The sequence below is a fragment of the Microcaecilia unicolor genome, chromosome 5 (genome assembly GCF_901765095.1).
Source record: "Microcaecilia unicolor chromosome 5, aMicUni1.1, whole genome shotgun sequence".
NCBI lineage: Eukaryota > Metazoa > Chordata > Amphibia > Gymnophiona > Siphonopidae > Microcaecilia > Microcaecilia unicolor.
In genome coordinates this window covers 306119319-306134936 of record NC_044035.1, presented here as the reverse complement: position 1 = coordinate 306134936, position 15618 = coordinate 306119319, and the positions used below count along the sequence as shown (strand labels likewise).

Sequence of the window (15618 nt, the reverse complement as noted above, 5' to 3'; positions counted from 1 at the left end):
TCCAAATAGATGTCCATCTCGTTGATGTAAGCAAGTAAAGCAAATTCTGTTCATGTTTGGAAGTATAGTTAATTCTGCTGTTGAATACATCTTTAAAACAATCTTAGGAGCAGAGTCAAGGTAGCAGCTTGATGGTCGCTGGCGTTCTATGTGTGGTTGAAGCCTAGCTGCACTTTGGTTTCTTTTTTACCTTTACTATTGTCTCATATGAAGCGAAAAGGGTGGTTAAGGCCACAGCCTCTGTGACCAGGACATTATCCCCGGTGAAATAGTCCATCATTCATACACCACTGTTACTCCTGTGAATGCTGGAGTTGGACAGCTTGCTGTCCCCGTTGATGTGGAAGAGCCTGTGGACTTGAGCCTTGAAACATCTTTATTTCCTCCAGGCTATATTTTGCTTTCCTGCCCAGTGGAACTGAAGGGAGTGACCATGGCATGACGTGGATGCAGAAGACATTGCTGGGAAGCTACTAGAGGAGGTCAGTCCTTAAGATTCTCTCTCTGCTGAAATATCTCCTAGTCAAGGCAATTTTACTTCTGTTGCTCCCGGTGGAGTAACCCTGGAAGGTGTGTGGCAGATGTTATGGAATGGTGGTCTCTTTCTAAAACCTCTACTGACCTGACTGCATTGGTGGGTCAGATTGATTGCTTTCTAAAATGTGGAAGCGGTTATGTTCTGCTCTCTCTCCTGATAGGCTCTGTCTACTCAGGAGATTAGCATGGCTGAGTATAGAACATCACTGTGAAGACTCAGAACTCTTGAATCAAGCTCTTCTTTAATGCAAATAAAACAAAAGAAAATAATTCACAGTTGTAGATATACTGGACAAGAGTCTCTGCCTTGCAGAACTGAGAGTCTGTTTGCTACCAGCTCACCCTGTCTCTCACTGCAGAGATAAGCTGGGGTGGCTTTCAACACTGAAGACAGAATGCTGTAAATACTTTTAAATGGGTAAAAACCTGGTCATTTACAGTAGCTCGAAAAGAGGGGGCGTATGCAACAAGGACAGCAAAGTCAACTTACAGTCCTTAGAAACCATGCTGTAGTCACACTCTCAACCCCAAAAAGAGAAGACAGGTGGGCTCCAGCCCACAAAACAGGACAAGGCCAGCCAATACGAAAGTCCCACTAGGCATAGGAACTGGGACATGTGCTCAGGAAAAGCGTATTATAGAGCACTGCAGGAAGACCAACATTGTAGTCCAAAGGCACTTCCTGAATTTCTTAAAGGCACAAGCAATGTAAACTGTTACAGGCAATGTAATCTGATATAACAATGTCCAACATATACATCTAAAAACTAAACAACCTATTTCCATGAATAGGGAGGCAGAACAGGTTAAGTCGGATTTTTCTACATAAATCCAACAAGTTACAAAGGGGCCCTTTTACTAAGACATGTAGGCGCCTACACGCATCAGTTTGATAGTCTAACAGGATGGGTGTGGATAGGTGAGGGAAGAGGGAGATAAACAGAGAAATACAACTTTATGGTTTATAATGCGCTAGAAAACCCAGATCTTTGTTAAGTCCTGTCTGTTGGGTGTCAAAATATTCAATCATTCTGACTTCAAAGGTCTTACGTTCCTGTATTGTTTTAAAGTTACCTTTCAGGATTCTTACTATGAAATCACTGGTACAGTGTTCTGGTCTGGTAAAGTGCTGCCCCACAGGGGTAGGATCCCAGCTGGCACCAGCATTCTTCATGTTATGTCTATGTAAATTAATATGGAGAAACAGGCCAGATGCTTAAGACAAGATTTAATTTACATAGACATAACATGAAGAATGCTGGTGCCAGCCGGGTTCCTACCCATGTGGGTCAGCACTTTACCAGACCAGAACAGACAGGACTTAACAAAGATCTGGGTTTTCTAGCGCATTATAAACCATAAAGTTGTATTTCTCTGTTTATCTCCCTCTTCCCTCACCTACCCACACCCATCCTGTTAGACTATCAATGAAATGCTTTGATGTTCCCATGCATACCTCCTACCTACCCCCACCCTGTTAGACTGTCAATGAAATGCTTGGATGTTTCACTTATATAGTCTGTCATCTTTTACACTTGCTTATTTCTGACCTGATGAAGAAGGGCAACCTTCGAAAGCTAATCAGAAATGTATTAAGTTATGTCCAATAAAAAAGGTATCTCTTTTTTTTTTCCATGTTTTATTTTGTTTGATTTCTATTGATTACCTCTAAAAGTGGACTAACACGGCTACCACACCTCTCTACTTAGATGTGTCCAAAGCAATACAAGAAAGAAGAAAAGCGTTCCACTCCCTAAGACAACAAGTTAAAGCTGTGGGTGCTCCTTTTTTTTTTTTTTAATTAAATTACCCTTGTAAATGTGTTATCAAATACGTAGGAGTGAAGTATGTTTTCTTTGTTCCTGAACTGTTAAAATCTTTTTTTGGATTTGAAGAGTTTTTCCATTGTTCCAGTTAGTAATTCTTGAGATGCAGTGTAGTATAATGTAACAGAGTTTTCATGCTATTTGCCTTTCTTCTTTCTTTTTTTCCCATTTGAATTATTCCTAAAGTTTTGTTTGGACCACCCTTCAATCTTGTTTGTGTCTAATTTAAGAGCTAAAAGTTCCTGCAAATTATAGGAAGTATGTTTTATGCATTTCCTTATTTCTTGAAAATTATTTTCTTTTGCTCTGTATTTCCTACAACAGGTGGATTTACTTTTGTAAATTTACTTGCTTAAAATGATAATGAATGTTAAAAAAAACAATTTTACAGCTCCAAAAACTGGATTATCAATACAATTTATTCACAATATTGTAACATCTTACTGGTTACTGGTCTCAAAATCCATTTAGTTAACATTTCCTTTTCATCATTTTTAATGGTGGGAACATGGATAGTATAATTGTCATTTTGGCTGAGGAGCGTGCACGGGGCTTCAGTACTCAGCTGTTGGTAAAAGTAAAGCCCATGTATGGCTGTGAGACACCAGCGTTTACATAAATATTGGGGTTGGGGCCCACTAGACTACTAGGAATTACTGGTGGTGGTGGGGGGGGGGGGTAGAGGTCGAGTTGGGTCAAGTCAAGGGTGGGGAGGTTTCCAAGAGCAGGGCCAATGCAGACCTGCAACATTTTTTTTAACTGTCCCCTTCCTGTCAGCACGAGCCATTTGCTGCTTACGTACTGACAAGAAGGGGAACATTTTGGCAATGAGTTATGGATAGAAATTGCATGCTTAGTGCTTACTGCATACCACAATGTTTTTCTTGCTAATTTCGTGGTAGAGGCCACATGGATTTCTGCATGATCCCCAGAGAAGGCTGTTCATCCTCGTAGAGCTACTGCCCAACTAAGATAAGAGGTGGGATTTCTTTGACAGTAGGAAGCTTTCTAGAACCTGATACATGGTCATACTAGTTTTCATTTGCTTTGGGGGCTTTTTTTTTTCCATTTTCTTCTATAGGAAAGCATGGGGAGCTGGCTTGTCATCTCGTTCCTTTGATTGTATCTGATTCATTGGAATGGATGAGAAAAAAGTCCCAGGAAAAACTTTGGGAGTTATTTCTTGCTGCTTTTACAGAGGCAGTACCATGGTCTCTCATTCAAACAAGGTACTTGTGTTCTGAAATGCAGTTTTGACAGTAAGCATCTCAATATACTCTTTATAGGTGCATGCATTAATATAAGATCATAAGAATAGCTATACTGGGTTAGACCAATGATCCATCTTGCCCTGTATCCTGCTTCCAATAGTTGCCAATCCAGGTCACATGTACCTGGCAGAAACCCAATTAATAGCAGCATTCCATGCTACCAATCTTGGGGCAAGCAGTGGCTTCCCCCATATCAATCTCAATAACAGACTATGGACTTTTCCTATAGAAACATGTTCAAGCTTTTTTTTAAACCTAGATACACTAACTGCTGTTACCACATCCTCCAGCAGAGTTCCAAAGCGTAACTATTCTTTCGGTGAAAAAATATTTCCTACTATTTGTTTTAAAAGTATTTCCATGTAATTTCATTGAGTTTCCCCTGGTCTTTGTATTTTTGAATTAGTGAAAAAAAAAATCGATTTACCTCCTCCCGCTCCACACCACTCAGGATTTTGTGGACCTCAATCACATCCCCCCTCAGCCATCTCTTTTCCAAGTTGAAGAGCCCTAATCTCTTTAGTCTTTCCGCATATGGGAGGAGTTTCAACCCTTTTAACATTTTGGTCCCTCTTCTTTGAACCTTTTCTAATTCCTATATACCTTTTTTGAGATATGGCGACCAGAATTGAATGCAGTACTCAAGGTGAGTTCTCACCATGGAGTGTTATAGACACATTATAATAATTTTGGTCTTATTTTGCATCCCTTTCCGAATAATTCCTAGCATCTGTTTGCTTTTTTGGCTGTCGCTGCCACACACTGGGCAGACAATTTCAGTGTATTGTCTACAATGACACCTAGATCTTTTCTTGAGTGCTGACTCCTAAGGTGGAACCTAGCATCAGGTAACTATGATTTGGATTATTCTTACCAATGTGCATCACTTTGCATTTGTCCATTAAATTTCATCTGCCATTTGGATGCCCAGTCTTTCTGTTTCCTAAGGTCTTCCTGCACTTTTTCATAATCTGCATGTGTTTTGACAACTTTGAATAGTTTTGTGTCATCTGCAAATTTAATAACCTCACTCAATGTACCGATTTCCAGATCATTTATAAATATGTTAAATAGCACTGGTTCAAGTACAGATCCCTGTGGCACTCCACTATTCACCCTACTCCATTTAACCCTACCCTCTGTTTTCTGTCACTCTGAAAAATTGACACTAGTCGGATATACGTTATAATTGCAAAGGTACACTTTGAAACTAAAGCTTATCATTCATGCTCACACATACCTAAATCAATTCATTATAACAGAAGGTATCCAAAATAAACATATTTTGTGCTATACATTGAAAACTCCAACAACTGTTCTACCCAGTAACACCCGCTAAGAACAGGAGTACAGGGTGAGAGATGTTCTGGCATTTAGGAAGATGATTTTTCACTGAAGTTGTATTTGTGATACTTATTTCCTAAAATTGCTGACACACATGCCACAGCTCTAAGGAAACTGAAAGACTGGTCCAGTCATGGGACTACACACATTTCTGAGACATAAGCAAGTGGTTATGTTGCACAATTTGTTCTTGTAATGCATGACTTCTGTGTATTTTGAATGCCCAAAGCTGGCTCTGACAGCTAGGAATCTTTGTTGAACAAATGTACGTGGCTGAGGAAACTGAATATAATGTGCCTTTTTATGTAAGATTAAAGAAATCAGGATGCTGTATTAAGAAATAGCTATGGAGGGACATGACCAAGATGGCGCCGACATTCTGAGAGGAGTGAGGCTGTTTAGGACAGTTTGCTGTAGATCCCTGAATTGATTTCTCCTGCCATTGTACCTCATACTAAAAGAAAAGGGATTGTAAGGACCTTACCATTGCCAGCCCTTACATCTTCCCCAAAGCAGCAAATCTTCGTCAGCTTCGCACTCTGGAGCCTATGGACTACCACAGGGGGAGTTCTGCTGTGTATGCTGAGGGAGGAAACTCAACACCCCTAGACCATGAAATAACATTATCTCCCCCAGAAGCCGAGAAACCACCATGTCCCACTGGGTCGTGGGTGGAGATGACGGATCCCAAGAACGTGGAAGGCGCTGGAATTGGGCCCTGTGGTAACGGTTCTTCATCAGAATGACCAGCTGTGGTAGTTGAGACCTTGGATAAGAAGGGTGTATTGAACCCTCCTGTGGTGGTTACCTTTGATGCCCTCTGGTATGCAAATGAGAGACTAAACTCTTCTGTTACTAAATCTACTCAGGAAACAACAACACTAGTTTCAACGGTGAAGCAGCTCTCCAAATCGATGGATAAGTTAAAGCAGGACTTCAATAGCCAGGTACAAATATATCAAACTGATGTCGTTACTATTAAGGACAATGTTTCAGCTGTTATGAAAGATAAATTTGTATATACGTCAAGAAATAGAACAAACTGAAAATTATAACAGATGTCTAAATATGAGGATATAAATTTCCCAAGGCCTGTTGTAATTCTTCCTTTAGAACTATTCTAAAGGAAGAATTACAACTATTCAAAAAAATACCTAATTGAAAACTTGAGTATGCAATTTAATTGCTTAATGAGCCAATTAGTGCTGATAATTGGGTGCTAATTATTGGTACTAATGGGCAATAATTGGATTTTATGCACACATCTTTATAGTCACTATTCTATATAGACGTGCACGTAAATCTTTCCATGCGGATCCGAAAGGGGGCTTTGCATGGGCTGGCTAGGGTCATTTCTAGGATCTGCATGCAGAGTTACAGAATTCAAGGGATCCATACCTAATTTAGGCATGGGCATTTACACCAGGGTTCAGCTGATGTAAATCCTCACGCCCAAAATTGGGCACAGATCCTGGCACTAAGTGCAATTCTATAAATGGCCCCCAAATATAGAATTGAGTCCTTCCTGTATTTAAAATCATCCATCCTAATTGCCAAGTAAATATAAATTGAAGGGCAGAGGTTGCCAGCTTTCATTCGTGAAGGTGATTTCCTGTTTTTGTTTTGGTAAACCTTTGGTGTGTACAAGATGATACTTTGCCTTTCTAACTCCTCTTACATATCTATATGTTAACCATCTCTCTGACCTCATGTGCAACTTTCTTTAATTAGTCACCTTGCTTTCTGACTCTTACCTATCTATGTGTTCCATCTTTGCTTGACCATCTTTAAATCTAGATTGAAAGCCCACCTCTTTAACATTGCTTTTGACTTGTAACCACTTGCCCCACCTACCCTCCTCTCCTCTTTCCTCTACACATTAATTAATTTGCTTGCTTTAATTTTTGTCTATTAGATTGTAAGCTCTTTGAGCAGGGACTGTCTTTCTTCTATGTTTGTGCAGCGCTGCGTACGCTTTGTAGCGCTATAGAAATGCTAAATAGTAGTAGTAGTATACCCTTCACTGTCAATTAAAATGTTCTATTATGTACTGTGTTGACATTGTAAGTAGTGTACTATGCCATAACTTGCATTGTTATTTTAATATTTTTACTGCTGTAATTGCCTATTGCTCATGTTTGATTTATTCTTACTGTACACTGCCTTGAATGAATTCCTTCAAAAAGGCGGTAAATAAATCCTAATAAATAAATAAGAACAAATCCACCATGTGAGAAAAATCAGACTGTGTAACCATGTTCCCTTGTCTGTTATAAATGTCCTTCATTAAGCAGCCTGTCACATTCTGCATTTTTCATTTTGATTACAAACAACAATTTCAGTTTTTCATTGTTTTAGGTTAAGAGGGAATAGTCTTATGAAGGAAGAGAGAGAGAGGTTCACCTGCATGGACAGCAGACTCTCATTCTGACCCTAACCCTGAGATGTTCAGTGCAGTACGTGCATTACAAAAAAACAGCGAAGATGACATTAAAAAACTCCAATATCAAAAAAAAAAAAAAAGACGAAACAGAAAAATATAATACAACTCAGAGTTTATTAGAAAGTGATATGACTCGACACAGCTGTGTTTCTACTACTACTACTACTACTATTTAGCATTTCTATAGCGCTACAAGGCATACGCAGCGCTGCACAAACATAGAAGAAAGACAGTCCCTGCTCAAAGAGCTTACAATCTAATAGCGTCAGGAGTCTTTATATCATATGTGTATTTTCTTGTCATATACAATTATACATGAAGAAAGTTCTATCACATGAACTCTAGTTAAAAAAAAAAAAGGACCTGTACAAAAAGACTGTATGCACGGACCTTCAAAAGGCGCTATTGAAATCTGCCAGGTTCAAAACAAACCGCTATCTATGTCAGCCGGAGAAACCGAATAAAGCGTCTCACTTTCTAATAAACTCTGAGTTGTATTATATTTTTCTGTTTCATTTTTTTTAAATTTTTTTATATTGGAGTTTTTTTGTGTCATCTTCGCTGTTTTTTTGTAATTTACATATTCTTGCAAGGATTAGTGTCTTCTGTTTTGTTGGACAGTGCAGTACGTGCCACATCATATAATAACTTCATATTCTTACTCAACTCGGCTTGAAAATGCAGAGTTGAAATTTTGTTCACCTCGCGCCCAGTCTTGCTACAAGACAGTAGCTAATTTATTTTGACTTCTCCATAAAATCCCTTTTGAAGTATGCTGTTTATTTCTTTCACTGTACATTATTTTGATTTTAGTACTACTTGTGAGTAAGAAAGCTGTGTTCAACTTTGTTGGGTTAAAAGGAAAAAAGTCATAAATATTTCAGTAAGCATTCCATGAAAAGTTTATTGAATTTTATCAAGTACAAAGGTAAAACATACAAAAATTGAAGAACTGAAGAGAAAAAAATTCTACTTAGAGACATTATAACAATTGAGAAGAAATCACATTATTTGTAATTGAAAAGAGAAAAGAGACTTACAATACAGGTATTACACATAATTGGCAATTGGACATATGTTGTCATAAATGCAAATAAGATTCAAGATTTGATGTCGCCTCTTCTATCTACAAAACAATGCTTGATCATAAATATACTCAAACTTACATATGCTCACTATGGGAGCATGATACAAACTTTCAGATTGATGATACTTTACTTAATTCCCTGTGGATCACAGTCTTGAACATTTCTGTGGGCTCAAAAGGCAGGAAATAGAAGAGAAGCTGTGAAAAGCAATTCTATAAATAAACTGCAGTTATGAGCACCACTGTTTCCTTTAAGTTGAGCAGGAGTCCTCTATCTAATTTCTGCCAGCGGGGGGGGGTGCTGTTTTCACCATCACATTTTCAATAGAGGGAATCTGCCTGTCCCTAGCAATTGAAGACACAATATTGTAGCCCCCCTCCCCCCCCCCCCCACTGGCAGCAATGCAGCTGAAGGGCTCTCACTGAGCTTACAGGGGACAGTGATGAGCATCTTACATGAAAATTAAGTAGCACCTAACACATGTAAGACCACTAAGCACCATTCGATGAGGGTGCATGTAAGTGCTATAGTACACAAGTGCAAGAAGGGCGTACATGTGGGTGGACCATGGGCAGGCCGGCCTTGATACTCAAAACGCCAGTGCTGTTCCAAATAGCACCGTAAAAATACTTCCGAACAGCTCAGAACAGCAACGCCCTAATGCTCAAAGCTAATGAGATGCAAATATAGGCGCGCTTATAGCGTTGAGCATTAGGGAGTTCAGCAGGAGGATTGTGCTTGACACATGAGCAGAAGAATTCCGTGTTAAGTTCGACTCCTGTGCACAAGGGCCTGGTAAAACCCAAACGTGAAGCACACATTGGCGTCTGTTTTCTGCGGCCTCAATATGTGTTTAATTTTTTTTTGTTAGCTTGGATGCTTTAAATTTAACGCAGGAAACAGATGCTAATATGTGCTTTCGCATGGGTCAACTGACCGGTGCTTAAAGGGTTTGCACGGGCTTCCCTCTGCTTCCAAAAGTAATCAAAACTGGCAGATTGTTCAGAGAGATTCATGAGAAATCCTCTCTTCCAACAGTGTAATACTTGCCCCGACCTGGTGTTTTTTTGCAGTGGTAGGCAGTTTCGTTTTGGGTGCTGTTTTCTGAGAATTGGGGAGGAATACAAAATGACCTCATTAACATGAGCTTGACTACATTAGCATACTACTTAAAGCATTGTTCATCTAGGTGCTTGTTTGTTCTCATGCTCCGGGCCTCTGAACATTCTGCACAAGTAAATGCAGGCGTTAGTACGGTGCTAATGTCCTTTTGCGTCCGCGTTTACTTTTGATCACTGGGGCTTTTGGTACCAACAGTTATGCAGTAGTAGTAGTAGTAGTAGTCTGGCAGTACTAGTCTGGCTGGTGCAGCTGCTAGTGCATAAATGTTAGGCTTGCCAATGGTGTCTTACATTAGTATTCTGTAACAGCATCTTGACGCATAGATTCTGTTACAGAATTGCTGCTCATTGTGTGCCATAAGGGCTATTAAGAGATGGAGCTGAGTCAGAGGCAGGGCCGCCGGTACTGCCCCCCTCCATTCAGGCTGCCATCGCCGCCCTCTTACCTTCCTGCTTCTTCCCTGAGTTTATCACTCTCCTGTGTGCTGAGTTATCATGTTAACGCATTCACCCTGGTCCTGACACACAGGAGCAGGAGAGAGACAGACTGAGGGAGCAGAACTTTCTGCCTGCCTCTGGAAGGCTCGCTGGCACTTGGCCCCTTCTTGGACGCTGGGCCTGGGGAATCTTGCCTCCCCCCTCAGTGGCCCTGCCTAAAATGTAGCGCTCAGTTATAGAATTGCCTTCTTATTGAATCAGGCTCTTAAAGATTTTCATAAACAGACAGGAGTAGGTATGCAGCCCTTGGTGGTCAGCAGTTTTTAAGCTGCAGGCTGAATTAACCCCAGACATTCAGTGCCTGGCCATGTCTGTTTTCCAGCATTGAATACCCAGGTATGTGTGGTCACCCGCAAGTTAACCAGGCACTGGCTGAAGTTCAGACCATTGCCCGATTAGTTTGGTGGATAGTTAGGACAGTCGGCCTTTTAGCTGTCCAGACTAAAATGTCTAGACTCCCACTAAACTGGGACAATCTTTAGTGGCCTAGTGGTTAGAGCACCGGTCTTGCAATCCAGAGGTGGGCAGTTCAAATCCCGCTGCTCTCCTTGTGATCCTGGGCAAATCACTTAACCCTCTGTTGCTTCAGGTACAAACAGATTGTGAGCCCTCCTGGGACAAAGAAATAATCCAGTGTACCTGAATGTAATTCACGTTGAGCTACTACTGAAAAAGGTGTGACCAAAATCTAAATAAATAATGGAGTGTAATTGCCATGTCTGTCTACTTGCATACATAAAAATAAAGGTAAACTTTAATTAAAACCTGGTGATGGTAGTGTTTTAGAGCTATACTCACCACCAGAAATATATTAAATGTCTAAGAAAAAAGTGTCACCTTTAGTGTGTTTGACCTCAATTTCAAAAGAAAAGAAATTTTTTATTTCTTAGTAAATACCGCCCTCGTGAGGATTAATAGGATATTGCATGGCTTTATCATGGCTAAAATGGTACGGTAGCTGTGTTAGCCCACTTTTAAAGATAATGAATAGAAATAAAACAAAATGATAAAAAGATAAGATAATACTTTTTCATTGGACTAACAGTATATTTTTTGACTAGCTTTCAAAGGCAATACCTTCTTCAGGTCAGAAATGAGTAAAAGATAAATATTGGAATATTTTTCCACATAAGTTAGACAAATGGTCATACCCTTTACACAAGTTAGGCAGCCTGATATAAAAATAAAACCCTCTCCATGCTATGTATGTGTTCCACTGGAAAGTCATGGCAGTCCAGCTCAAACTATTTGTTAAAGTTGATGCAGTGTAATTATCACTATTTAGCCACCCAGTGCCACAAGGCAGATTTTTTTCTCTCCAAACCTTTGGAGGTACTAGTATATGTCTACTGTGTTGTATTGTTTAATAATGGTAATAACTAATTTTTTTTTAAATATTAGATTTGTGACAACTGGTTATTGTCAACACTGTGAATGAAAGTGACACTTTTTAAATATACAATACTTAACATTTAGTACTTAAATACACACTGTTTGTTCTGTATCTCAAGACATAAATTGTTTCTTCTATAAGTAAATATTGGTTGACTGCTGATTATTATGTCTTCCAAAGACATATGAATAATAAAAATTACAGATCTATTTTGCTTGCTTCCATTTGCATCATATTAGGCATGCAGAAAATACTGGTGCAGTTAGGATTAATTTTCCAAAATAAATACTAGTTAATGTAGATTGTAAGTATAAACAGGGTTGCTAAAAGTATAGATCATATTACTACAATGCTACGCTAATAGAAATACTATTTTTAAATGAATTGTTAAAAATGACTTTTAATCACTGTGCTGACATTTAAGATTTAAAGGCCCCCCTTAAAAAAAAAAATAATAGCCCAGGTACTAGCTGAAGTCCAGCAAAGACTTGCTCTCATATGGGTAACTAAGGGATCCTGTGATATGTGCTGGCACAATTTTCAGCTTGATTTATTGTATAGGGCAAAAGCCAGATTGTAGTGGGTCAAAAGTGCTTGAGATGAAAGAAGGTCAAGACAGACACATCCATCCAGCAAAGGCAAAAACAGGAGGAGGACAGCTGTCCTACAACCAGGTCAGGAGAAAAAGAAACACTGCTATTTCCAGAGGTCAGGCTGGCTGCCCATCCTGAATTTTTGGAGTCCATCAGCTGTGGTCGTAAGAGGAAAATTATTTAAATTTTCCTTGAGAATTTTGAGAGGTTCTGATGTGTTTTGAGGTTAATTTTGGGAAAACAATGTGTAACGTTTAAAAAAAAAAGTGATTTTTTTTTTTTTTACATTTTGAAAAGATGGTCTGGATTATATTGAAGTGCAGCAGATTTCTGGGTTGTTTTTGTTAAAATTCTGTGCAATCCCCACTGTATTTTATTACAAAAAAATATTTTCCCCATTAAAGTTAATGGCAAAAATAGCTTTCAAAATGGAGATTTCCTCAAAAGTTCCATGAGAAGGAAAAAAATAAAATAAAATCAAACATCGTGTGCTAATGGTCGATTGGTTAAGAAAGGTCTGGTGGCCCCAACCTAGTCCCCGTTGCATTGGTAACAGGTGTTGGGCTGGTTGCCAGAGGAGCTCATGATTTGGAAGAGAGTGGATATGCCTGTGTACCTCTGCTGAGTGAGCACAGAGAAAAGGTTGAAAAAAAATGCTGAGAAAGGTGAGAGAGATTTTTGATAAGGCTGAGTGCCTGAGGACAAGTGCTGGCTGGAAGACTGGCTTTGAAAAGCAGAGGTTAAGAAAGATAAAACAGCCCACTTTCATTTTAAATAGGGTTTAATTAACTGGAGTTTGTATTGTTGCTCAGAAAGAAGGTCTCAGTGACTGATTTTAATCTGAGTGTGGTCTAATCAGTATGGGTGTTTAGTGTGCTCTGTGAGCTTGTTTAAAAAGCAAATGGTCTGAGAAAGTTTGCTGGAAAAATGGAATGACTGAAATAAAGAGCTAATGCAGTGACCAGGGAAACTGTGCCAGTGCTCCCATAGAATAGGTAAACTAGTTTAAGAATAGGAATTTCCTGCAGGGAAAATAATTATCTTTTGTTTAAAACTAGATAGAGAGTCCATAGTGCCTGAATCCAGAAACAATGTACCTAACTTTAAAGGAAAAGAGGAAGTTAAGGGTTTTCATCCTTTCAGTTATTTAAAGAACCAGGGAGCCAGGCCTCAGAGGTCAGCAGTGAGAAACATTGCTGGAGCAACATGGGCCCCTCCGCAAGCAAGGCTAAAGCCTGGACCAACAGAGTTCTACAGATAAGTGTTTGCCGCTATACAAAGTACACCCTAAAGAGGAAACATCACAAGGGTCTTTGCTAGTGCTGGGAGGAGTGCTGTACTCATTTACCTGGGCGAGAGTAAAGTCTGTGATCCAGTCGGGTGGATGAGACACCTGAAACATAGAAAAATAACACAAAGAATCAATCCTTAGAGAAAAGTTGAAATAGTGAAGGAAAGACTGATGAATTGAAGGCTAAATTGAAAAGAAATACTCTTATTTTTTTTTGTTACATTTGTACTCCGCTATCATCCCACTCATGGCAGGCTCAATGCGGCTTACATGGGCAATGGAGGGTTAAGTGACTTGCCCAGAGTCACAAGGAGCTGCCTGTGCTGGGAATCAAACTCAGTTCCTCAGTTCCCCAGGACCAATGGATTTATACCCCACAATCATCTGAGTTGAAGAACTCAGTTATATGTGGCTTAAGTAAAAATCAACAGAAAACGAATTCAACAATATCCTTGTCTCTGGTAACATAAAATATGAGTACTGCAACAACTAGGACTGGAGCCACCAAAAATATACAAATCTATTTCAGTGTCACAGCTTACCAAAATTGAGTTATAGGGAGGCTCCTATAGTATCCCACTGGCGTAAGGAGGAACACGAGATAAGTGATCTAAGGTTTGTAGTATTAGATCAAGTAAAACTAATAGAGGAGGCAATATTCCATTATGCTGTTGCGTAAGGACAAAGACTAATCTTCAGGTGGAACACAGTTGCTCCTAATGGTTTAAATAAAGAAATTGAGTGGTTAAGTGTTTGAAATGAATGGAAAAGAGGCAACCTGATTGGTTGGACAGACTGCTGATGTGGTTAAAAAACTGGATCCTGATTTGAGCTTTTTCGTAAGAGTGGGTGTCGTGATCGATGACCCTAAGGTGAACTGGACGTTCGACGTGAGTTCCCAGCTACCAGTGTTAGTCGGTATGTTTAAAAGAATTGTTTGTAAGTTGTATTGTGGGGGTGTTAGGTTTCTGAATACAATTTTGTTGTTCGCTTAGGATTAGACCCCTGAGGACGCTCTGTATGAGCGAATCACGTGCGTGTAGGGTCGTGCTGCTTCTGATCCTTCTTACTCACGCTGAAGATATTAAGAGGACTTTGAAAGTAAAGTTATTGAGAAAGGAAATGGTTGGAGTGTGGAATCTTTTCAAGAAGGAAAATTGGAACCGTTAAACTGTTAAGACTGTGGTTTTCCCCAAGAACTTTTGAAACAATAACAATTTGCAAGGGAACAATGGAAGTTGTACCGCTCAGGCGTTACCCTTTGATGTCTGGGTTCCTTAATAGTGGTGACTGAAAAGAACTTGGCTTTTTGATATTTTGACCACACACTATTCTATAATATTTTTAAGTGTGAAATATATATGTTGTTGATTGATATTGAGAATGTGTGAGCATGAGGGATATATGTGAGTGATAGAGAATTGAGAATGATTGAGGTATGTGTAAGTTTGTTTTTATGCCAAGTGAATAATTTGTGATTTTTTGATAGTATTTTGAATAAAGATTGTTAACTAATTAGAATGGTTGTTTAAGTAAATTATATATATATATATATATATATATATTATATATATATATATAGTATATATATATATTATATATATATATATATATATAGTGATATAACCCACTATTTAATGCAGACAATATAGCTGCTATTTAGTGGTATAGCACTTCTTTCATCGGGTTACTCTTACAGATTTTTTTGGGAGGGTATTTTTTATCATTTGCACCCCAACACCAAGTGCTATAAATTGTAAACACCTGAAATTAAACATGACCAAAACCGAGCTTCTCATTTTTCCCCCCAAACCCACCTCCCCACTCCCCCTGTTTTCTATTTCTGTTGATGGCTCTCTCATTCTCCCTGTCTCCTCGGCTCGAAACCTTGGGGTCATCTTTGGCTCTTCTCTCTCCTTCTCTACTCACATCCAGCAGACCGCCAAGACCTGTCGTTTCTTTCTTTACAACATCTGTAAAATCCACCCCTTTCTTTCCGAGCACTCTACCAAAACCCTCATCCACACCCTTGGTCACCTCTCGTTTAGACTACTGCAATCTGCTTCTTGCTGGCCTCCCACTTAGTCACCTCTCCCCTCTCCAATCGGTTCAAAACTCTGCTGCCCGTCTCGTCTTCCGCCAGGGTCGCTTTACTCATACTACCCCTCTCCTCAAGTCGCTTCACTGGCTCCCTATCCGTTTTCGCATCCTGT

At 39.4% G+C, this 15618-nt stretch overlaps 1 protein-coding gene across 4 annotated transcripts in view; it reads right to left on the bottom strand.

Moving 5' to 3' along the window:
* SNX20 (sorting nexin 20) overlaps window positions 1–15618 on the bottom strand; it is a 105382-nt gene that overhangs the window by 76470 nt on the left and 13294 nt on the right. Inside the window, exon 1 of one of the 4 annotated variants that reach the window (XM_030204339.1) lies at window positions 5463–5622. The exons of the other annotated variants lie outside the window; for them this stretch is intronic. The gene's annotated coding sequence lies outside the window, so the exon portion shown is untranslated. Of the gene's footprint in view, window positions 1–5462; window positions 5623–15618 lie in introns of those variants that run through there. 4 annotated transcript variants of the gene reach the window in all.